General features: G+C 42.3%; 1 protein-coding gene across 1 annotated transcript in view; it reads right to left on the bottom strand.

Moving 5' to 3' along the window:
• Positions 1-25,738, bottom strand: part of LOC124805405 (zinc finger protein 74-like) — a 517,252-nt gene extending 491,514 nt beyond the window's left edge. The window contains exon 1 of the mRNA XM_047265966.1: positions 25,673-25,738. The gene's annotated coding sequence lies outside the window, so the exon portion shown is untranslated. The remainder of the gene's footprint in view (positions 1-25,672) is intronic.
• Between the last annotated feature and the right edge of the window lie 337 nt (positions 25,739-26,075).

Here is a 26,075-nt window from a genome sequence, read left to right as displayed (position 1 = left end):
AAGTCCGTTTGAGGAACAGAGCAGACGCTTTATTGCGAATATCCACCAAACCGAGGCCCCCGCTTCTGACATCCAGAGTAACGGTAGTAGCACCAACCCTGAATATGTCTCCTCGCCATAAATAATTGGTAACAGTGGACATGATCCCTTTCGCTACTAGTTTAGGGATTGGAAATACCTGCGCAGTGAAATACGCTTTAGACAAAACGCAGGAGTTGATGAATCTGACCTTTTGCACCAGGTCCATAGTTCGATGGATGTTCTCCATTACAGCACCATGAACTTTCCTCCTAGTTTCCGTCCAGTTAAAAGCAGCCATCCGCATCGGACATGCCGTTAAGGTTATTCCCAAAGTTTTATGTTTGTTGTCTTGTTTTGCCCATGCCAGTCAAAGGTGATCTAGGCCCCGTAGATGCAATATTTGACTTTTGTTTTCATTTGCTGTCACTCCTGACGCTAGACAATACCTTTGGATTTCTCTTTCCAATGTAACTGTCTCTTCCTTATTACAACGCACACGTCATCAGCATAAGCTCGTATGACAATTTTCTCACCACTCAATGTTATGCCTGTTAATCTTGCGGGACATTGCGGAAGAAGGTCTCTAAAGGTACGGAAAATAAAAACATAGATAAGGGACTGCCCTGTGGAACCTCTCGCCTTATCTGTATGGGTTTAGAAGTTTGGCCATTGATTACTATTTTCGCATTTATACCTGTTGCAATATTCCTTAGCATGTTCACGATCTGGGGGTGGAAAGCCATTCTTGACAGCGTCGCAAAGAGGTATCTATGACTAACGCGGTCAAAAGCTTTGTTGAAATCTATAAAGATTAATGTACATTTTATACTTGTCACTGAGGTAATTGCAATGACGTCTCTGTATGCAGATAGACTTTCGAATATCGTTCTGGTCGGAGAACAAGATTGATGATGACTCAATATTTTGTTGGAAAAGGCAGAGAGTATTTTCTTGATAATACGCGAAATTATTTTGTAATCAGAATTTAGTAGCGAAAGAGGCCGAAAATTGTTTAAGTTGGTTTTGCCTTTACTCTTAGGAATCAGTACTATTTTACTTTCCTTAAACTCTGCAGGGACCGGTTTTCCGTTCAGGACCTCATTTGCCATGGAAGTGATCTTGTCCCCAATTATAGACCAGTAGCGGGCATAAAACTCCACAGGGAGGCCATCAAGTCCCGGAGATTTTTTAAGAGGTGAGTTACGCACTGCCTCATGCACTTCATTTTTAGTAATAGGTGACAGGATGTCAGCGTTGTCTGTTCCCGACAATTGTGGACCTCGAGAGCTGCATCTTCCACTGTGGTAGGGGCATATAAGGTTTCATAGTACCTGTGGACTTCGTCCAGTATTTGTTTCTGGCATGTGAGCCTCGTACCAGTATGCTTCTGGACTTCATCAATTACAGTTAGATGTCTGTTTTAAGCATGCCGCACCAAGTGATACAGAGAAGCTGTTTCATCTGCTACGACTGATGTGGCTTTCGATTTAATTTTGAGTCCCTCCATCTGTTGCCGTTTAATGCTTAATAACTTGGCTTTTATTTTTTTGATACCATTCAGACGAATTACGTCATCATGGCCTGTTGATATAAGTCTCTTAAAACTTTATAATAAAACTCCATTGTATTCCTCAACTCCCCGTGCCACGCTGCACTATACTGCATGACAACTTTCCGCAGCCATGGTTTAGCCCTCCTAGTCCACCAGTCAATGACTGTTGGGTGCTTGTCTACTGTGCGGAGGCACATAGTCCACGCTACACTTATTTCCTGTTCCAGTTCTTCGTCAGTTAGAACAGAGATATTTAAATTCCATTGACCTCTGAATCGACGGGTTGGCTGTACACTTAAATTAAAGCAAGTTAGAAGCGTACTGTGATTGTTAAAATACACGGGAATAGTTTCAACGTTTAATAAATAGTTTTGCAAATTTGGTGACACGTAAATTCTATCTAGTCTGCTGTGGAAGTGGCTAGCTATATACGTGAACCCGACTGACGTCGGGAGCTGAAGTTCCCACACATCCTTAAGGTGTAGATCACTTACTAACTTTTTTAACTGTGGCGAGTAGTTTATTGGGTTGTTGATCTTTCTGCTTTAAAACACAGTTAAAATCTCCACCTAGTATAAGAGAACACGGATTTTTCCTCAATAAATAAATCAGGTCATCTTGGAAAAACTTCGCACGATCCAATTTGTGGGAATTTCCTGATGGGGCGTAAAGGTTAAGCACTGTCACATCGAAAATTTTTATGCCTATGGCTCTTCCTGATTCTAGTCGTTCGATTTCAGTCACCGGAATGGCTTCCCTTATAAGAATGGCTGTACCGATATTGGCTTCCGTAGAAACATTAACAATTTCAAAAAAGCCTGGGATCCGAAATTCCGTTATCGCAACTTCTTGTAGCAACGCGATATCTGTCCCGAACTGGTACAAGAATTCTTTTAGTGCTGCCAATTTCAAGGGTGACTGTATTTTATTAATGTTAACAGTAGTAATGCTATAAGCTTGCATCACAGACATACCAGAAGAAGCTATTTGGGATGAGGATCGGTTTGATTATAGCAGCAACGTGCTTCCCTACAAGACACGATCTTTACAAGCTGTGTGCCCATTACATGTATAACTTCCTAGAAAAATTTGCACTGCTTTTAAACAAAGAACTTGAGAAGAAAAGTATCCTGAAATCCTGACAATGCATTGCTATAAGTCACTGTGGCCATTCTCTTTCTCCTCGTCAGTTTTGGCCCTGATGACTTCATATTTAATATTCTTTTTCTTGATGCCTTTCTTCTCTGGTGTGGCTTTCGCTTGATGACGCGTGACAGCAAGACCCGGTGTCGGTCGCAGCCGCCGGCGGTGGCTGAATGGGGCAACGGCCGTGGCTTGCGGGTCGTCAATGTTTGGTTCCGGCGTGGTGTCTGTTGTGTTGTCTTGCTGGCGAGGCGGTGATGCTTGTCTATTTCCTCCTTCGGCACGGCGTTGTGCTTCGGAGTCAGCAGGTTGTTTACGTGGTACTTCCTCGTACTGTTCGCACTGTACGGGATGTGCACTTGATGCGGTTATATCAGCCGTGACCTCAGGCTCAGGGTCACATTTCCGTGAAAGGTCACTACCAGCTACGTCACTATCTGCTCGTGGCGGTATAAGTCCTTGTGCGGAAGTTGGAGCCACATCGACCTGCATTCCATCTCCTTTTTCCACTTCCAACAGATCTTCAGGACTGGGCTTCGGCCTCCTGGCAGCGGGTGTTTCACAGGAAGAGTCCTCATCAACATTTTTTTCAGTGTCCTCTAGAGGACGCTTTTTAGTGGGAATCTCGCTGTCACGGGACGGAATTTCAGCAGTTAATGCATGTTTTAAAGACGGAAAGTCATTAACATTAAGTGCAACATTTTCAGAGGTAGTAACAGGATCCACGACAGCCGCCGGCTCTGTTGTATTACTGGCTGGCAACAAATCGTTGAGTGTTAATTTCCGGCGTTGCGTAAGGTTATTTTTTAGCACTAAAACACGGCGAGGGCAGTCCTGACGGAAGTGACCAGAGTCGTTACATACATGACATGTAGGGGTTTGCCCTGAGTACATAACATGCGCCTTGTGCCCGTCAACAAAGATGTGGGAGGGAATGTTTTCCTTCACTTCCATCTCCACGGAGCGAATGCCGTTAAAGCACTGCAGCTTGAAATGCGAAGCCCACCTTTCGTTGACTATTTGCCTGACAACCCCATATTTTGAATGGACATCTTTAATTTTCGAGTTGTCTACTTCTATGGGAATATTCAAAACCCTAACATTCCTAATTGCAGACTCGGAATTCCGGAGTTTGACAGAACTTTTAGTACCATCACGGTGTGTAAATTCCGTTTCATAACCAAATTTTTCCAGAAAGCGGTCTACACTCACGGAATCGTTAAACTTTACAAAAATGCAGTATTCATCAGAGTCTACCAGCATGGTATGAACAGATTCAGAATGAAGGCCAATTACCTCGGTAATCCAGTCGTGTATTTCAAGTGCAGAGGGCTGTACTCGACGGGTGTACTTGTCGAAGGTGAAAATCACGGTGTTTTTTCTCACGGAGTTTGCCATGGTGTTCTGCAGCGAAGAAATCTCGGACAACGCCGAAATCCCAACGGCACTACTTAGAAAGATGACACGAACGAAGACCAAATGCTCAATTGATAACTCTTAATTCACGTGCGGCCGGGCGAAGTGGCCGTGCGGTTAAAGGCGCTGCAGTCTGGAACCGCAAGACCGCTACGGTCGCAGGTTCGAATCCTGTCTCGGGCATGGATGTTTGTGATGTCCTTAGGTTACTTAGGTTTCACTAGTTCTAAGTTCTAGGGGACTAATGACCTCGGCAGTTGAGTCCCATAGTGCTTAGAGCCATTTGAACCATTTAATTCACGTGCAAAACGTCAATAAACGAGCACGAAACACGAAAACACTGGTGTAAGCACTGAATGTTCACGGAGCAAACTCGAGGAGCGGGCGACCGCTGCGACAGCTAAAGCCAGACTGCTGAGCTACCGAAGCACGACTCACGGCCGGTCCTCACAGCTTTACTTCTGCCAGTACCTCGTCTCCTACCTTCCAAACTTTACAGAAGATCTCCTGCGAACCTTGCAGAACTAGCACTCCTGAAAGAAAGGATACTGCGGAGACATGGCTTAGCCACAGCCTGGGGGATGTTTCCAGAATGAGATTTTCACTCTGCAGCGGAGTGTGCGCTGATATGAAACTTACTGGCAGATTAAAACTGTGTGCCCGACCGAGACTAGCGGTATCCTTTCTTTCAGAAGTGCTAGTTCTGCAAGGTTCGCAGGAGAGCTTCTGTAAAGTTTGGAAGGTAGGAGACGAGATACTGGCAGAAGTAAAGCTGTGAGGTCCGGGCGTGAGTCGTGCTTCGGTAGCTCAGATAGTAGAGCACTTGCACCCGAAAGGCAAAGTTCCCGAGTTCGAGTCTCGGTCGGGCACACAGTTTTACTCTGCCAGGGAGTTACAAAGCAACTTGATGCACCGAAAATGTGAAAACTTTTTAAATTCTAGTTGTGCTACAACGAATGACAGTTTTCTCCGGAATCCTGTGTTTGTCCTGCAGAGATCACAGTCGAAGTTATCCTTTCCATAAAGTTTCAAGTTCAATTCACCATAAATAACAACTTAGATAGACAGGTGGGATCTGACAGCTGTGGATCAACTTTAATTTTTTTAACGAGAAAAGCATGTGTTTCATACCGAGCTTGTAACAACGAAACGGTAATTTACCGTAGCTGAGCACCATTACTGCTGTGTTATAAGCCAGTCACAGAATTCAAAATCAATTTCTCAAAAAAAAAGGGACTGGTTTCGGTACACAATAAATGTCTAAGTGTTCCCAAAAGAACGCTTGCTCAAGAATGATACAGTGTATGAACACAGCGCGCGGACTTTGGAAACTGAGCCCCGATCGTCGAAATAATAAACGTAAGGCACGTAGCAGACAGGAGAACTCAACATGTGTTAAGATGTAGTATTGTAAACACAATGCTAAAATTTAAATTGTAGCACAACGTTTCGTGTTCCGCACGTTTTGTTAATGAAATTTATGTACTGTCGGTGGGCGGGACGAACTGACATGGCGCGCAGGATCCTGCCCGGGGGCAGTAGTTCAGTGACTACTGGTTAGATTACGTCACGGAAAACAGCTTTTTTTGGAAATAAAAAAGTGCTCTTTCGGTTCCGCTGACACGAGGCGTCGTTTGGGGCTAAGTGGAGGCGTAAGGAGCCGTGACGCACGCTAACGCGCCGTCGAGTTTCAAGAGAGTTCGGATGGCCAGCGGCAGAGCGCTTTAGGCGCTACGGTCTCTCGCACTCTGTTTCTCATAACCTGCACGCGACTGTCCAGCGCTGGAGCTACAATAGGCATGTAAAACTGGGAAACCGACTATATCTGAGATGTTGTTGCTGTTGTTGTTGTTGTTGTTGTGGTCTTCAGTCCTGAGACTGGTTTGATGCAGCTCTCCATGCTACTCTATCCTGTGCAAGCTTCTTCATCTCCCAGTACCTACTGCAACCTACATCTTTCTGAATCTGTTTAATGTATTCATCTCTTGGTCTCCCTATACGATTTTTACCCTCCACGATTCCCTCCAATACTAAATTGGTGATCCCTTGATGCCTCAGAACATGTCCTACCAAACGATCCCATCTTCTAGTCAAGTTGTGCCACAAACTCCTCTTCTCCACAGTCCTATTCAATAACTCCTCATTAGTTATATGATCTACCCATCTAATCATCTTCTGTAGCACCACATTTCGAAAGCTTCTATTCTCTTATTGTTCAAACTAGTTATCGTCCATGTTTCACTTCCATACATGTCTACGCTCCATACAAATGCTTTCAGAAACGACTTCCTGACACTTAAATCTATACTCGACGTTAGTAAAATTCTCTTCTTCAGAAACGCTTTTCTTGCCATTGCCAGTCTACGTTTTATATCCTCTCTACTTCGACCATCATCAGTTATTTTGCTCCCCAAATAGCAAAACTCCTTCACTACTTTAAGTGTCGCATTCCCTAATCTAATTCCCTGAGCATCGCCCGACTTAATTAGACTACATTCCACTAGCCTCGTTTTGCTTTTATTGACGTTCATCTCATATCCTCCTTTCAAGACACTGTCCATTCCGTTCAACTGCTCTTCCAAGTCCTTTGCTGTCTCTGACAGAATTACAATGTCATCGGCGGACCTTAAAGTTTTTATTTCTTCTCCATGGATTTTAGTACCTACTCCGAATTTTTCTTTTGTTTCCTTCGCTGCTTGCTCAATACACAGATTGAATAACATCGGGGAGAGGCTACAACCCTGTCTCACTCCCTTCCCAACCACTGCCTCCCTTTCATGTCCATCGACATTTATAACTGCCATCTGGTTTCTGTACAAATTGTAAATAGCCTTTCGCTCCCTGTATTTTACCCCTGCCACCTTCAGAATTTGAAAGAGAGTATTCCAATCAACATTGTCAAAAGCTTTCTCTAAGTCTACAAATGCTAGAAACGTAGGTTTGCCTTTCCTTAATGTAGCTTCTAATATAAGTCGTAGGGTCAGTATTGCCTCATGTGTTCCAATATTTCTACGGAATCCAAACTGATCTTCCCCGAGGTCGGCTTTTACCAGTTTTTCCATTCGTCTGTAAAGAATTCGTGTTAGTATTTTGCATCCGTGACTTATTAAACTGATTGTTCGGTAATTTTCACATCTGTCAGCACCTGCTTTCCTTGGGATTGGTATTATTATATTCTTCTTGAAATCTGAGATAAGTTTCTTTATTGTGGGACCTGCAGCGTACCAGTATATTACGTTACAGTAGAACATTGCGCAGAGAAATCTCTGAATATCTGGGATAATTCGTCTAGTATGCATAGTTATCTGGAGGGAACTAAAATAGATCGTATTGCTAACATTAGATAAAGAAAGAGGAAATATTTTAACGATTTGAAGAAAATACAATGGTGCATCGTTATTGCATCGGAGCTCTTGCTGGTAAACATGTCAGCATTAATAATGTAGAACATTCGTCTCATAATTCACAAATATTTTTATCCCTACAGACCGATTAAAATTACTTGGTAGTTGACACTTCACGCGTTGGAGATGGTTCCTTCCACTCACAGTGCTCAAATGCACGCCCAAAACGTTCACTGTTGCAAACTGCCACAACAATTGGTCAATGCACTTCCAATTCCTTGTCCTTCATTCTTTCTCCATGTGTTTAGTTCCCTAACCATGAAGCTTACTTCACCACACATCATAACAACATACACACAACACAAACACACCCACACACACACACACACACACACACACACACACACACACCCCCACACACACACAACACAAACACGATGCTAACGAAATAAATACGTTTCATACACAGCACTAATCAAATGTTACTGGATACTTCCGCACAAGACGCGATTCAGCGTCACATATACAGTTATCGTAACCACAGAAACCGGATTACATTAGATAAGCATTGCAGAACATCGTGTGAAACCGAATTTCCATAAAGTGAGATTTAACAGCAATAAAGTATGTTATAAAATGCATTTTAGGGTCGTAGGTTCGATTCTCATCAATAACATCGAATATTTTCATTTATAAATCCAATAAATAAGTTTGATTATTATATTTACTCAGTTAATTTGTTTAGATGTAATTTTTTTAATTTCTAATTCTTTGCCGTGCCATTTTCATCATCTTATTGCTTATTTGCTCTTATTTTTCTTCCCAGCATTCCATTTTTGTTTAGAATCTGCCTGTGTCGCCTATAATCTGCAAGCAAGTGCGAACGACGACTGCTCATCGGTTGTTAACGTGATGGCTCACGTAGCCAGTGTGAAGATAGATCCAGGTGGCCAATGATTGAGAGAAATTAGGGTTTGCTTTTAGCGCTGAAACTGAATTTTTTCTGCAATGAGTTTGCTTGTAGAGGTTACTTTTAATCGCCGCGTGCTAAGCCATCGTGATGTTAGTGCTGCCACAGATCGTTGACTTACGTTTTCTCAGATACATTACGTATCACAAGGTTGTGATTAGCGTAGGGAATGAGTTTAAGTTCAGGGTTGCAAAACACCTTGTCTGCCGCAGTTCAGTCATTGGTCGCTAATTGCCATAAGGTAATTTCAAACGGACTACAGTGCTGTTGGCGATATGTGACTCCGACAGCCGTTTTGACTGCGTAGTCATTCGCGCTTATGGAAACGACAGCAACTCTGGAAGTTTCAGTGGTTGCGTTCTATTTGAAAAACTCAATGGCAAATCCTTGTACATGGCGAAACAAAAATCTTTAATAGAAAACCACCACATGACACTTCTTTACGTCATTGTAGGTGATGAAATATTTGGGCTGATGAGAAATTTAATCAGACTGCATGGCGCAAAGAAGCTGATTTCTGAACGAATTATTACTTTACTACCGACTAAGTTTATAGTTAGGTATGCTGAGTGCACATTTGGTATAGCGCGTGATAGTGAGAATGTTACATCGCCGATTAGATGTCGGTGTGACTTGTGCTGAACACATCATGAAAGCGACTACAGTACTTCACAACTATGTTGGAATGATAAATGTATTTACTCAGGAAGAGATCTTAGACGTAAATGTCACAAGTATAAATGCTACCCATAATGGACGACCACTTCGTCAGCGAATAATGTTCGGGCTAAATTTACCAAGAATTTTTCTAACGAAGACAGATTTTAACATACATACCACGTGATACGAACGAATGTGTAATTGTTAACGATTGAGTTTCTCTTACCTATATTTTTTTCTTGTCACTTCCTTCACACAAGGGAAAACCCATTTCTTCCCGAGCTCGTCATCTCAAAATTGTTAATATTTATACGACTCCGACTTTCTTTTTAAAATTATTGGCCTTTTTCTACTTCGTCTCTTAATAGCTCGATGTCAGTATTCTCACCTACGGTTGCAGTCATTTTGCGCTACGTTCAACAAGCAAAAGTAAGACACACTCACTTAAAATACGCCCCCTCACGATGGAAACGCGGGGTCTACTGAACAGCGCACGATCGCTATCTAACTTTTTAACCGCGTGGCAACAGGCGTTTGTCTGCGTCTAGAGACTCTGCGTACACGTTAATGCGCGCTCATGTGGTCGGTTGTAAGTTGCACGTGATATCCAAACAGGCGACTAGAAAACGCGCGTCAGGTTTCCGTCATGTGAATACAGCCAAATGCTGGTTACGCCCCTGAGAGGCGGCAGCGTGTAGACACTTGCGGCGTACGCAAGCATTGCGTACTGCCTAACATCCACTCCACTGCTCCACGTGAAAGACGGCAGAACGAGCAGAATTCGCTTCTAAGATATCTCTCCGCTTAGAGATACTCAACCTTAAGGTTTTCTTATTACGAATCCCTGTAACAAGCTACTGGGTTAGAGGAAGGACGCTGCACGGCCGGTTAGCAGACTCTGCTGATTCCGTGAAATCGCGTCGTGCCGGAGCCGGCGAACTCTAAAGAGCGCCTAACAACGCCGAGAAGGCTCAGCGAGCACTTGGTCCGAAACAAAATTTGGAGCAGCCAGCAAAACACACGATAAAAAAGTCTGCGGACGCCGAAGCTTTTTGAACTTCTCCTAAAAATGTATGATGATACCCGTTATGAATGCGATCACTTAGATTCATAGAAGGTTCGGAAAAAGGTGTTCCAAAACACCGAAACCGGTTCCCTATTAATAAACGAACAGTTGGTGTTATCGTTACAACACATGGACACAGGTTTTTTCCTCTCACGGGAGAGCATCGCGGATATGCTGAAAATCGTGAACCATGAACTGCTCTAAGATAGATGCTAAGTTTCCCGTTAAAGCCTGCTTACAACATTTGAAAAATCAGTATTATGCGCATAAGTCTACTCCTAAACAACCTCTGCTGTCTGTCAAACAAAGTGGTTCAAAGAATGTGATTTTGGTTAATGAATCAGCCACACCTACTACAATGATATTTTTATCACAAACAGTAATAGTAAAAACTTTAAATTTATCATCAGAGCATTGGTCGACTTCTTAAAAAGACTGACATTCTAACGACGGCTGCAGAGCTCTGACTACAGAACAAATTCATTAAAGAAAAAGCGCCAATGTCACGCTCGATGCAGTTCTCTCTTACGCAGTCGCAAAGAAGAAACTGCAACCGAGCTGACAGAGCAGAAGGTAACGCCTGGGCTCTTTCGTTTTACGGGTCATCCGTATCCAAGCAAGTTCCGTGAGAGCGAGTGAACGTTGAAACTTCGGACTCTTAGTGGTAAACCGTAGATATATGGTGGTTGTTGGGATGTTTAAGGGGGACTAAACAGCGAAGGTCATCAGTCCCCCACCGTAGATATATCTCAAAGATGCTGCAGAAGATTAAGTTAATCCATACCAAAAAAAAAAATTTGTGCTGCACGACGGCCTTGTGCAACTCTTTCAATTGGAAGCCATTTGGGTTACTTACGCGTCCTTGAAACGAACTGCAGCCGATTTTCACCGGACGGTCACCCATCCAAGTATTAGCCGGGCTTAACTTTCTTTAGCTCCAGTATCTTTTTTTCTATTTTCACCTTCACTTTGATCGTCAGTGTTCTCAGTATTGTCGTAGTATGGTCTGGGTGAAAGTCCTATAACAATCCTCCAAGTTCATTGTTGTATTTCACTCAGTTGTTTTATTACGAAGGGCAGCCAGCCCTCTCGCCAAACCTGCTGAACTATCGTTCCGGCTAGTACTCGAGCAGGAACCAGTGTTACCAACGTGGCAAGGCCGTTGGTTATTGATGCATTACTTACTATAATGAAATTGGTTTGAAGTACACAGCGTTACTAACTATGCATTATTCGACTTAACTTTGTATTATAATGTTAACAAGTTCATAGCAGCTGAGTTACCTCTTACAAAGTTATAAACACGTTATGACGCTTTGTCGACCCCGAACTTAAATCAATGCCACAACAGTATAAAAATAAGCGAAGGGCCCCACTGCTCTCTGATTACGCTTTTGGCGACAGTAAGAACTACAGAGTACCTAGGACCAACCACCCACTTAAAGTGTAATGAAAAGCAGTTGCTGGCTGATTGGAGAAATCTTGAGAAAAGTGGTTCACAAAACACTTGTATGAATTAGGTTTGAGTATTGCTAATTCTTCAGGGACTCTTAACAGCTTAATTTGATAGAAGGCAGAGAACTCCCAGGGAGGAATATTACGTGACCAAATTGCTTAGCATCCGCGAGGACCTTACAAAGATGATCAGGCGCTACAAGAGTGACTTTGTGTATCGCGGTGGGGTTTACTGTTGAAATTCCACGGAGAGATATGCGTCTGCTGTATGCGTTCATGAAATTACCACGACAGGAAAAGTAGAGGTCAAATGGACGCCTAGCGACGCTCCTGCTTCCCATACAGTATTTTGGATGAATGAAACAGACTAGGGGGGCTAAGCCACACACCGCAAGGTGGCGTGTGGAGTAAGGATGTAGAATTACAATGAAAATAGATATAAATAAGTGAATACTCTTCTTTACTGCTACAGACCATCGCTGTTTTGTATGCGTTCACAGACATAGCACTGGGCTACGCAGCAGAGACAGCTAACTACTGTAATATGTTGCAATGCAGTACGCTGAGACTCTGCACGTTACTTGGTTTCGATAGTTCTGTAAGTGACAGAAATTGAAAATTAACGTCTTCTGCATTGTCGCGGACTTGCATCACGGGTGAGTCGGGACAGAAGGAAGGGAAGAGGCTTAAGGGGCTCCGGAAAGGCTCAAAATCATGAAGAGTTCAATTTTTACTTTTTTGCGTTTTCTGAATCTGCAGACTATTACCTTTTAATAGATATATAATTTATTCAATTCCGAAGACTACAACTATTTTTAAATTTTTTTTTTTTGAAATGTGTTCTACATGGGCGTGACCCACTGTGGCGCTGTTAAACTGCTGTCAAATGGAGTTATTATTAACGTCCGTGTTCATCAGGTACATTTTAGTGATGTGAGATAAAGTATGTGTTGTGGCTAACCTGTGATGGTTCAATATATATCGCTGGTGTGATTGTCGATTGTTTCATGTTTATTTACTCTGTCGTTATCTCGAAAATATACGTAATTAATTCTGTTTCTTGAGTCTCTGTTTTGTTGAAGTATAATAATGAGTAAAAGTAAAGTTATTAGAAATCCTCTGAAGGCTTTTAAGAAAAGGAGAAATGTTGGAAAGCCAAAGGTATGTGTTATTACTGTAAACAATAAAGACGATAACCAAGTGAGTGAACCTAACCTCTCAAGTACACCTGCCCATAGCAGTCAAAGTGGGAAAGAAAATACTTCACAGAAGAAGCTTGGTTCAATGAGTGAAAACTATGAATGTTTTTTGGGCGAATCGGATGTGAATGAAATATTTGATATGTCGGTTTTCAAAGGAATTTTTTTCAAACTGTGTAAGATGTATTCATTGTAGCGAAGTTGGTCTGGAACTCTCCATAATAAAGCACGTAGGACTTGCTAGTGAAATACAACTGAAATGTGATAAGTGTTCATACATGACCACCTTTTGGAACAGTGTTGCAGTAACTGCAACTGAAGAAAATGGTAGCAAAATCTACGAACACAACAACGAGCGATGCTTGCTTTAGACAAGGAACGCCTTCGGGCTGCAGACAGGGCTGTAAAGAGTCTAAAAATACAAGCAAGAGTAAACAGGAGGAGGAACAAGAGGAAGCTGGAGGAGGAGTTTGCAGAGGATGAAGATAATCCATCCTATGGACCTGGAATGCACTAAAAAGTTAATCCAATCTTTGTCGCTCGATTCCCAAAACTTTTATTTTCTCATACTAATTACATGTTTTCTAAGGATCTTCCAAACATATTTGTTTCAAACTTTCAGTAAATGTTACACAATACCTTCTTCATAATTTAACACAGCCTTTTTCCAAAAAACTGTATATTTTTGAATATATAAATAAAAAATTGCAAAAAAATGTTGTGAATTTTCATTACAATTGAAAAAAATCATCTTTAATAACTGAACTAAAATTTTGTAAAATCGCTGTGTTAAGTTGTAGCCCATATTCCAATTAATAATCTGTAAAAAGTTCAACTTCCTACCTCAAATACTTTGTGAGGAAAGACGTAATTTATAAGCGTTATTTTAACATTGCAAGTATAGGGCGTTCCGGAGCCCCTTAAAGGAAGTGCCCCGTAGCTCGCCAGCAGTGGTCCTACAGAAGGGCTGAAAAGTAAACTACGGTCGCCAGATGGGGGTCTGAATCCCGCTTTTACCGACGACATGCTCACAGCCGCAACCAGTTCTCCTCCACCCACGGCAAGCAGTGGAAATCGAGCGCAGGAAGTGGGTGGTAAAATGAGGCAGCAGCGTAATTTCCGCATTGCCTGTAAGTGTGCTGGCACACTTACGTCGTTCAACTCGATAGCAAATGGACAAGCGGTGTTCAAGCGGAAACGGAAAATGCAAGCGACATAACTAAATCTCGGTCTGTTTTTGTAATTGTCTGGATGACAAATTTGAAGGACAGGTACGCATGTGATAGCGTGCGCTACCGAAAATGTTCCCAAGCCCTGCACATAGAAAAGATCTTTTTTCCGATACTCACAACTCGCATCCTGTTGGTGGTAGAAAGATAGGGTCAAGTATTTTGGATAGTCCTCGGACTAGGGACCGTTTTTATACCCAGCGGAAGGTTTGTCTTACAGTAACTGTCCTATAGTCCAGGGTCAAAATATGAATACTGCAGACTTCATTAAGCTTAGACAAACGGAGCAAACCAGCTCGTTCTTTCTGCATTACGTGTTGTCTGCAGTGTGGCTGAAGAGGCTGTTGGAGACACCATTTAGTCAATGGACGGTTCCTGAGGAACCAGAAAAACATCGTTTTTGGGTACCAAAACCGAGCCGTGGATTCCAAATTGGATATTCACAGCAAATGGCTGAAATTTCTACGATATATTTCTAACTTCCTGATCGCAAAAAAATATGAAAATTATCTTTATATCTTTATCGGTTACCGAGGTACAGAGGTTCAAAGCTACCCTAGTTGTACAAGTGCAATACGCTGTTAAAATTTGATGTGAGGCGATATCTAAATAATAAATGACAGTATCAGATTGCTCAAATTTTAACGGTATATTCTCTACGACTTTATCAAGAAGCGCTATCTTCCCATTTTCAAAATTCCTCATCCATTTTAGAAAAACTCCAAAAAAGTAAGGTTTTTGGGTACCAAAGCCGGCTGCGGATTCCAAGACGGCTATGCACACTAAATGTTTGTAATTTTTGCCAGATCCTGCGACAACGATCTCGAAGACACTTGTATATTTTTTGTATCTTTGTACTTTAGCAAGCTACAGAGTTACCCTGCTTCCACTCGTAAAATCCGACATGAGGCGAAATTCAAATAATAAATACCGTCAAGAAATTGCTCAAATTTTTACGATATATTCTGTAGGCTTCTATATAGACGTCCCATCTTCCTGTTTTCAAAAATCTGTATCCTTTGTCAAGAAATGTGTCTACTTTTTTTTTACCAAAACACAGTCACGGATTCCTGGACGGCTATACATCTTACGATGTATTCCTAACATTCCGCTCTCGGATAACCTTGAAAATGGGAGTGTGAGAGAAAGAGAGAGGCACAGTGGTAATGAAACATAGCTGACAGCGACAGAACTGTGATAGGAAAAGTGTGAAGAAGACAATGCGAGAGGAGAAAAGAGAAAGTGCAACTGGGTGGGAGCCAGTGATAATGAGAGCCTATGGCAATGACTACATGGAAGATAGAGCTCGTGACAGAGGAAACATCAGCAGCTGGATGGAATGAAGTAGCAGTAAGAGAGAGCAAGTTATGGACTGTGACAGTCAGAGGACACGGTATTAGTATCAGAGAATGAAGGAGATTATGACTGTGAGAGGCAGGGTACACTGACAGAGAGATGTAAAGAGATAATAACAATGAGTTGGGCTGAATGAGTCAGTGAGAATGGTCAAGGCAGAGTGAGTGGGCATCTGAGACTTACAGCGGTGGAGTAGTGTGTGAGTGTGTGTGTGTGTGTGTGTGTGTGTGTGTGTGTGTGTGTGTGAGCGAGTTACAGTTAGGGGAGCTCATGGGACGGATAGGTGATTTGCATATTAAAGACAGCGCGAATAAGTTCATTCGAGAAAATTTTAGGAATTTTTTTAAAAGTGCTGAGGACTCTAGAACGAGACATTTGGTACCCTGATTTTCATGTTAGAGTCCTTTAATAAATACGAGCGTATTCGTCGTTATTGTGCTCCGACAGGATCATTTTTCCGTTCGCTAAGATATGTGTCATAAACTTTATCGAAGACATGTCGTGATTAACTTACGTGCCTATGGCTGATTGTCAGAGTGGGGCCACATGACGCGCTATATTGCATGAAGTCCTCTATATATTTGTGAATCTGGGTAGACATCTTGCTCGAACGTAGTTTGCTGTAATTATCTGATAGTCTATAAACATGAAATCTACTTCATCGCCAATATCAGTTGCTTTTAGAACACCATGCGTCAAGAGCGTACCAACCGCACCAGTGCTGGTTCTTGTGGAGAATGTCGTACTTTGGTTTATTCTGCACAAAGAGATACGAATCAGTCTGTATCCACTCTAAGACACAATTAAAAATCACAATTTTTTTTACACAGAAAACATATTAATTGCTCCATAAAGACCCAAGTCTCTTACAAGCAATCAGTTACACAACACCAAGAAGAAAAGAGATAAAAATACGGATTTTAATATTTTTTAAAAATCTCCTTCACTTTGTAATGAAGAAGGCATCTTGGGAAGACTGACTCCTGTTAATAAATCTAAAAAGAAAGGAAGTGGAATAGAAACAGAAACTAAAGCGTTAAGTGTCCATAATGAAAAACGTTAAGTGTCCGTAATGAGATATTTTCCCCTATTCATATGAAACACAGCGAGGTAATTACACACGCGAGCTGAAATACAGAAGTTAACATGCTGTTCGCTTGAAAGAGCGAGCGGAAAAATATAGCGACGTTCGTACGCCAAAAGATTAACGGTGATTACATGTCGAGGTGTGTTGTATGTTGATGAATTAATTCCTCCGCTGTTCCCGCCGCATGAAAACCTTTGGAATCTCCGTCAGAACTCAGCAGCGTTTAACCGACAAACAGACATCTCAACGGAATTACAAATGATCACGTAGGAAACCGATAAAGAAGACGCCTCAAGAATGTGGCCTAATGCAGAAAAACTATATCCTAGCCAACGAGCTGACTAATAACACAGTCGAGATACTAGAATTGAGAATCGCTACACTGCATTGCAATGTAAATACGATTTTAAGATTTCTGTCTCCGATTATTTCTCTAGTTCTGACTGTCTGTTTACATAAATGAAAGCTATTTTAAATAATGAGCGTTAATTTCATTCACTGCCATGCCCAATCTCAAAATGTTTCATTTCAGTGGGTCGAAACCGTCGCGCCTTCTTAAATTTTACTAATAGCTACGTTAAATGCTTTTTATCACCAGTCCTGATTTCACAACCACAAGATTTGATCAAGCACTCTTTATCTTGTGAATAAATCGTGATGAAATTAGAAGAGACAGAAACGGACTGACGTATACGCAGTACTCCCTAATTAAGGTTCTTCGGATCATTCATCTACATCGACCACATCATCAGAGACAAGGGTGTCGTAAGAAGTGTCCCATGCAAGTGTCATTGGACCGCTCGTATTCTCTCTCTGTATATAAATCTTCTAACGGATAGGAGAGCAGCAATGTACGGCTGTTTGCTGATGATGTAGTTCGTGGAAGGTGTCGTCGAGTCGCGGTGGGAGGATTCACGATGAATTAGACAAAATTTCCAGTCGGTTTTATGAACAGCAGCCTTCTCTAAATGTAGGAAAATGCAAGTTAATGCAGATGAACTGGAAAACAATCCCTTAATATTCGTATTACAGCATTAGTAATGGACTGCATGACAAAGTCATGTCGATTAAATATCTAGACGTTGCAAAACGACATGAAATCCAACGAGTACGGATGGATTCCGATAGCGAAGTTGAATAGTCCAGTTTATTGGAAGAATTTTAAGGAAGTGTAGCTCTTCAATAATGCAGACCACATGTTGAATACTAGTGCGACCCATACTTGAATACTGTTTCACTGTTTGCGATCGCAGCAGGTCAGATTAACGGAAGATATCGAAGCAGTTTACAGGCGGCCTGCTACATTTCCTACCTGTAACTTCGATCAACATGCGAGTGTGCGCAGATGCTTGGTGAAATCAGAGGGAATCATTGGAGGGAAGAGGACGTTCTTCTCGCAGAATACTATTGACAAATTTTATAGAACTGGCATTTGATGCTGACTGCAGAACGATTATCCTGCCGCCAAAGTACATTTCGCTTAAGGACAACGAAGATAAGAGAAATTAGGATTCGTACGGAGGCTTATAGTCAGTCTTTTCTCCCTCGTTCTACTCGTCGCTGGAATAGGAAAGTAAATGACTAGACGTTGTACAGGACATCCTCTTCCAAGCACCTTACGTTGACTTTCGGAGTATGTCTGTAGATGTAGACGCTTAATTAAACGCCACACCACGTGACACAACCAATGTCTGACCGAATTTGCAAGTCCGGATGGTTTCGAGAGTATTCAAACCAAGATCAAAAGCGTATTACTTCACTCGATTTCTTAAGAACACCACAGACATTTGGTGGTCAAATGTTTAAAAATTCTTTTCTGTTACGTTTATACGTCTGTCTAAAAAGTAGAAGAAAAGATATATTATCGCCGTTGAATGAAATGTGGGAAGACAAAATCAAGTCGATACAATATCAGCAGATGAATGATGCCGTTATCGAAGGGTACTTGTATCTGAAATTAAGTCTCTGTTTTGGGTAGCCGAACTCTCCGTGAAATGCGACGTTATTGTACGTTTCAGTTGATTTCCATACTGATTGTGACAGCTTGCAGTTGCCGGGTTCGCTTGTGGTCTCGCACTGCATATCACCTCCGGCTCGCTAGTGGGCCACTTCCGAATACCTCAGGTACTAAGATCATGCCCGGGATTCCGGGTTCGATTCCCGGCGGGGTCAGGGATTTTCTCTGCCTCGTGATGACTGGGTGTTGTGTGATGTCCTTAGGTTAGTTAGGTTAAAATAGTTCGAAGTTCTAGGGGACTGATGACCATAGATGTTAAGTCCCATAGTGCTCAGAGCCATTTTTGAACTAACATCATGGTGGAAAACAACCAAAATGAAGATATTTATCGCACTTCGGGCTTAAAGCGTACGCAGAAGGGAAGACAATGAATTGGGCGTACACACTGCAGTGCAAATTACAGTGAACTTTAACTGTATGGAATTATACCTTTTATTTTTAAATGATTTTTGTTTGCAGTATTACAGTAATATTGTAGTTAGTGTGTGTATAGCATTGGACACATATAGCTGACTAATGTTGATACGTGTAAATTGTGAATGGCTGTATGGCCATAAAACTAAACGCCAACATAAACAGAGATAAAAAATATACTTTGAAATCTGAAAATTATGCGACCGAGCGAGGTGGCGCAGTGGTTAGCACACTGGACTCGTATTCTGGAGGACGACGGTTCAATCCCGCGTCCGGCCATCCTGATTTAGGTTTTCCGTGATTTCCCTAAATCGCTTCAGGCAAATGCCGGGATGGTTCCTTAGAAAGGGCACGGCCGATTTCCTTCCCCATCCTTCCCTAATCCGAGCTTGTGTTCCGTCTCTAATGACCTCGTTGTCGACGGGACGTTAAACAATAATCTCCTCCTCTCCTCCTCCTCTGAAAATTATGCTTCGCTTAATGGATGTAGGACCTCTTTTGTCGCCGCTGTGACAAAAGTCCGTTTGTAGGTTGACACTAGACTCGAAGGTGACTGTTGCATTAAGAAACTTACCCACCAGTATTCGTCATATTTGGAGACGATGATTTCTGCTTTATAATTTTGGGCTACCACACGGAGTTACACCATCATGGTTTCAGGTTGGTGTAACAGGAAACCTCTCTGTGGTGTCTCGCGCACTGAGAGTGGATGAGACTGTTCCTCAGCGGCCGTCGGTATCAAGTGGTTGTTTGAACTCGCCGGTTCCATTGGTGCTATTCTACAGAAATAACCTACGTTTCGGCCACTGTATTACACCGTATCTTTGTCCTTCATTTCGATAATCAACCTTGGCAACTCAATATCAACATCAAACTGCACAAGAAGTTGCCAGTCATCCACAAGTCAGAGATACACATTTCACCCACATCATTGATAGTTATGAAGACTGTTTTTATTCAGTGTCCATATGCTCACGTCCTTCAAACACACAAGCATGTCTGAAGGACATTGTAACATAAACATACAGACACTGTGTGAACACAGACATTTTGAGCGTCAGTGATGTATACACGCATCGACAGGCTAATAGGACGATAAAAAATTTGTCTCTCCCTGTGCGGGAGTCACAAAATTTGCGAGCGTAAGTACTGTGGATTTCGTGGCATACGGATGCTTGGGTCAGACCTCGAGACGTGTTCAGACAACCGAAGTTGTTAAGCCAACGGTCGTGATAAGCGGAAAACCCGTTACGAGTCGCAGTCCGCCACAAATGTTCATATTGTCGCAAACAGCAGTCGTTTATCCAAATTCACAAAATACTTCTCTATTTAAATGGAAACGTACTCTACAAACACACCAGTAAATAGAAGAGTATAACTCACGGTTAGGGATAACGTAGGAATTTGTATTCCTACCAAAATTATTGAATGATAAGTATTCGGTCACCGTAAAATAAACTTTAAAATCTACTGTACAGTAAAGACATACATACGTATGCGCCTGTCAACAAAACTGAGCCACACTAGATACGAAAGAATTCGCTGATACTATAACTCTGTATATTGGGAAACAAAGATTTCTACTTCAGAATCGTTTGATGGAAGAGAACCACAGTAAGTATTAAATGATCTTTAACTATTGCAAAATTGTTTTGCAAAGAAACGTCCTTCCTAGGTGTACTCTAGAAGAATGTAACGTCATAAAATTTTAAGTAACTTAGAGTTTTCTGGAGAAATGAAAAAAAACACATTCGTGTCTTTTCCCCTTCGCTGACCTCGTGCTCTGTCTCTAATCACCTCGTCGTCGACCGTACATTAATTTCTAACCTCCGTTCTTACGGTTTTCAAAATTAATATTTCGCAGATGTAATGTAAACCTAATAAACATTGTGCGCCATTAGCGAGCAATGACCTGTAAAGCTGGCCACGATTTATGTATGACACGTTGAAAAGTTGTTGAAACCAGAAGTCTTTGGCTTTGTGAGATGGGCGTTGAACGTATGAGGAAAAGTGTATAGAAAACGTTAACAGAGGTTTGGAATTATAAGAGCATCTATTAGCAAACTATGAGTACCGGGACATAGCAGAGATCTTCTCACACTTCCTCCGTATCTGTTTGCAACTTCAAGGTATAGTGGCAGTTAATATTCCACCTTAGCGTACTCCAGTCAATGCTGAATCACTAGATTGCCCCAACTGTATAACTTTCTAGGAGCACGCACATCGCATTTGCTGTACCAATAGGATGCGTGGACGAGGTGGTGCCACTGAAGTCTGTTGATATTGTTATTAGTCATTGCACTAGTAACGGGAAAATTCCACAGCATGTTTACTGTGTTAACGTTCTTTTTCCGTGTTTCCAGATACTAATCGATTGCCGCTGTTTCTTGATCCTGGAACAATTCATAGCCCTGGCCAAGGCGGCGGCTGAATACCAGACATCGCTACCTTCTGAGGAATTCGAAGACGTATTGGTAATATAATTCACATTGTCGAGCAGTTGCTATCACAAATATTCAGACGCACTATTGATCTACAACGTCCGAGAAAAGCGCTGCATCCGTAATTTATCATATGACTCCACATATGGCCCTAGGAAGTGGTCACACATCGTAGGGGAGTAGCGATAGTTGCTCTACGACAGGAGACGAAATATGGTACTCGTTTTACAAGACATCAATTTTGGTTTACAATAAATAACACACGTCACACGAAAAACGGTGTTTCATTAAAAAAAATGTACACCGTTCATTTTACTTCAACATGCATTAACGTCCGTCGCATCGGGGAAATTTAACAAAGAAAACCAAAACTATAAATATTTAGTTTCGAGACATGTCAGCGTTATCTCTTAAAATTTTTTTGCTCTGTTACACTTGATAATCAAATTTATTATTTCGGTTCACTTTGAAATGAAATACGCACCACGTACAATGCAAAATGTGCACGAACCTCATGATGTAAAAGCTCAATGTTTTCAGAGAAGTTATAAAGATGAATTAACTTGGGCATTGTTTATTAGCAGACGCCCGCATTTACACAAGACAAAAGAGAAGAAATTTACTGAATTCAGTATCACAGTAGTAGAACTGTGCCGAGTGGCGTCAAAGACAAGTATATAAAAAAAACTAACTACTTGTAACTTCTTGTATTGCACCTCATTGCGACGACTATCTTTGTTTTTCAATGATCAGTTTCAGCTGCGGTCTACAGCCCACTTTTTATTTATTTGTTCACTTATTTAGAATGCAAACTGTCCTGGTGGAAGAACATCCGCAACTGAGCATTATAGCAGAGGTTGAAAATATCGCTACAGTTCTAAATTACTTTATTTTCACATTACCGGTGCTCTGCGCTCATAGGCAGCACACTGCGCCTGGTACACGCGGCGCTCGGGGAACGCAGCACAGCTACGACACCTGAGGATGGGCTTATAACAGTCCGAAACCGTTCATGTGAATATAAAGACAACTGAAGAGGTATTTTCAATTTCTGCTATTTAGAGTGGGTTCAGACAGTGGTCGATACAAACAAACATAAGATTTAGGAACAAGTGGCAGAATTAAGGTGTAGGTAGCTTGTACAGAGGATACGAATACAAAATAATTTTATAAAATTAATATTCGTACACTTTGTTTCACTGACACTGGTCATTGTTGCAACATAACAAGTCTCGTTATATAGCCGCGCAAGCGTTGTCATCTTATCGCACTGAGCTTATGATGGCTGCAGAACGAAGCTGAAAGTGATAAATGAAATGTTTTTATTTTTTCCGTCATAAATGGTTGGTGAAAGCCTGCAAATATAAAAAGAATGGCTTTTTTGGTTTACAAAATAAATTTTTGCAGCTGGCAGTCACGATTTTCTTTTATTTCATTCTTGCACGAGGCGTTTCGGGAAATAATTTCCATTATGAACTGCGTTGTCCGTGTATTATGACGTTTATGCCTGACGTATGCAGTGTTATCTACTGCATTGGTATCGTACGTTTATGGCTTTAATTCAATATACAGGGTGTCCCACTTATCTTGACCACCGTAAATAACTATTTGTCCAGATGAAAATTAAAAAAAAAAAATTCAAGGAAATATTCTTTAGCCGTCAGGGGGACATCAATCGGCAAGACTGTCTTCGTTGTAGCTTTGTTCTTTACAAAGATATGAACAGCGGTATGACTTTTTTAAATGGCACCTTGTAATTTTTATTCGGTAATCCATTTCCTCTCCTAAATACCCATTCAAAAATGTGTCACAGTGTACCATTCACTGAAACTCAACGTTATTAATTACATAACACAACACTGAGCCCGGGATCACAAACTCGTCCTCTTGCTGGAGTTGTCAGAAAACAAATGAAAACCAAATAAAAAAATAACACAAAATTGACTTCGACTCTCCTGTACCACTGTCCAGGAGTAGAACACTCAAAGGTGCTCGAAGTGGTGACCCTGGACACCGATACACTGGTGCACTCCTTGAATGAAAGAATTATTTACTACTTGCAGTGTTGCCTGCCTCTAGAGTTGTTGGAATAGGGCAATACACAAAGTCTTTAATGCATCCCCAAAGGAGAAAGTGCAGAGGATTTAAATCAGGAGACCCAGCAGGCAAAGTAAATGTTCCTCCTCGACCAATCCATCTGGCAGGATACCTTCGCTTCAAAACACGACTAGCACGTAAGGCATTATCTGCTGGACATCCATCGTGTTGATACCACATTTCTGGTTCTTAGCAGCACTTCATCCAGAAGAGGAGGAAGAATTCGTCTGAGGAAGTTGGCATTCGCTGTGCCATTTAGACTACCATTGATGAAATAAGGGCCAATAATTGCAGTACCAAGTATCCCACACCAGACGTTAACTCTCCATTGACGCTGATGTTCCACCTGTCTACTCCCTTGTGGGTTGTCGCTGGACCAATAACGCATGTTCCTTGTATTTATCTGTCCTTTGTTTGAGAAGTAACACTCATCGGTAAATAGAACATTGGAGAAGAAGTTCGGGTTGGCGAGGATTTGCTGCTGCGCCCACTGACTGGAAATCATCCCCATGCAATTCTTGGTGTAGGTGTACATGGTAAGGATGGAACGGGTGACGTGTAAGAATACGATGTACACTGCTTGTAGGAATGCCAACCTCCTGTTCAAGCTGTCGTGTGCTCACATGTGGATTCATAGCAACGGAAGCAGAACAGTAACTTCGGCAGCTTCGTCTGTCTTCGTCTGTGCTAGTGCTACAACGATTGCATTGCCGTGGGTTGAAACTTCCCGTTCCCCGAAGCGTCGCAACAAGACGAGAAAACATCCGTCGGGACGGTTCGTTCTTGTCAGGATATCGCTCTCTGTACAGTTCCGCTGCTTGCGTAGCATTTCGCCTACCTTCAACAACAACAACAACAACAACTACAATAATAAAGGAAGCGTTATGTCGATGCAGTTTGTAGGAAGGACAGCCTTTACTGTATGCCTACTCTACACAGTAAAGGACTAAACTACTGTACTAGATGTATCCGTACATAAGAAAACAGAATTGCAATTACTGACATTTCTACCTTCTCTTCGTTGGTATACATTGTACTCACACAACTCTTCAGCTGACGATGGTTGACGCAACGACGCGTGTGCATTCTGCTTATGTTTACATTTGTCCTCTGTCAACGACAGCACGTGGATGTGTTCCATTACCCCGAGTACCTGCACTAAGCGCTGGGAGCGTCAACGTCAGTGCTGTGTTATGTAATTAATAACGTTGTGTTTCAGTGAGTGGTACACTGTGATACATTTTTGAATAGGTCTTTAGGAGTGGAGGTGAATTACCGAATAAAAAAATACGGGATGCCATTTAAAAAGTCTTACCGCTGTTGATATCTTTGTAAAAAACAAAGCTACAACGAAGGAAATCATGCTGATTGATGTCCCCCTGACTGCTAAACAACATTTGCTTGAAACATTTTGTAATTTGCATCTGGACAAACAGTTATTTGGGTAAATGGCACACCTTGTATATACAGGCGCAGCTTTGTCAATGTAAGTTTCCCTACAGATAACGATGTATTTGAAAATACCTTCCGATTACGTGTTTCTTCTTGTCTTATTTCTGTATAAGAAAAGTACACCACGGAGCATACCAAAAACATCACATATATATCCCATCATGCACAGAAAACACGCTTGATGAAGGGAAGTTTTTCACATACCACATCGTACGGGAAATAAAATGAAAGAATGGCATCAGCAAACTATACTCTACAGAATTTAAAAAAAAAATAGTTTTCTTTGAATTAAAACTAATAAATGTCCTCGAGAGGAAGGGAAAAATGGAATAATTCTGGAATCACAGCCTCTCCAAATGGGCAACTGCACAGGAATTTAAATAGATAATACCTTGACACCATTTAGAAAATCGGAGATTTTCCGAACTGTTGTATAAACGAGTTTCCACGTAAGGTGGAAACTTTAACAGTACCGATGTAGGAAGTGTCCGGCGCAGCGGCGAATGTGTCACGGGGACTTGGTTCACTTCACAAGAGAACAACAGGACGAGAACCTGTAGCACCTTCCTCTGCACTGCACTGTCTGGGTGCGCGCGCGCTCGGACCAGCTGCTCGCTGTTAGGTAGATAAGCCGAAACGGAGGAGCGCCGGCCGGGACTGCGACGCTGGGGAGGCTCTGCGCCGCGCCGCGCCGGCCGCCGAGTGCGCTGTAGCAGGTAGCGGGTGTGTGAGCGCGCGCGCGGACCCTCCTACCTGCGTGCGCTGTATGCGGCAGAGGCTGCCCGTGGCTGGTGGCCGGTCGGAGCGTCGCGGCAGCGGTCGCCGGACTGCCGCGCAGGCGGACTCAGGCGCGCCGCCTCCCCCCACCCCTCCCTGCCTCCCTCCCTCCCTCCGTCGAGTGTCTCCATCTCTCTCTCGCAGCGCCGCCCACCTCCCGCCCGCTGCTGGGGGCCGAGGTCACTCGAGTACCGCCCCTGCTCGCACCATTTTTCCACTCGCTAGTGACCGGACCATCACCTTCACCCAAATCACCACTCTTGACACTCACTTTGTCGCCTTTTCTAGACATGCTCTCGTCGGCGCTCAGACTTTTGTCGGATATGAAACCTTCTGGCAGATTAAAACGGTGTGCCGGACCGAGACTCGAACTCGGGAT

Source organism: Schistocerca piceifrons, chromosome 7 (genome assembly GCF_021461385.2).
Source record: "Schistocerca piceifrons isolate TAMUIC-IGC-003096 chromosome 7, iqSchPice1.1, whole genome shotgun sequence".
NCBI lineage: Eukaryota > Metazoa > Arthropoda > Insecta > Orthoptera > Acrididae > Schistocerca > Schistocerca piceifrons.
The sequence above is the reverse complement of the archived record's forward strand: the minus strand, read 5'-3'. Positions and strand labels throughout refer to the sequence as shown.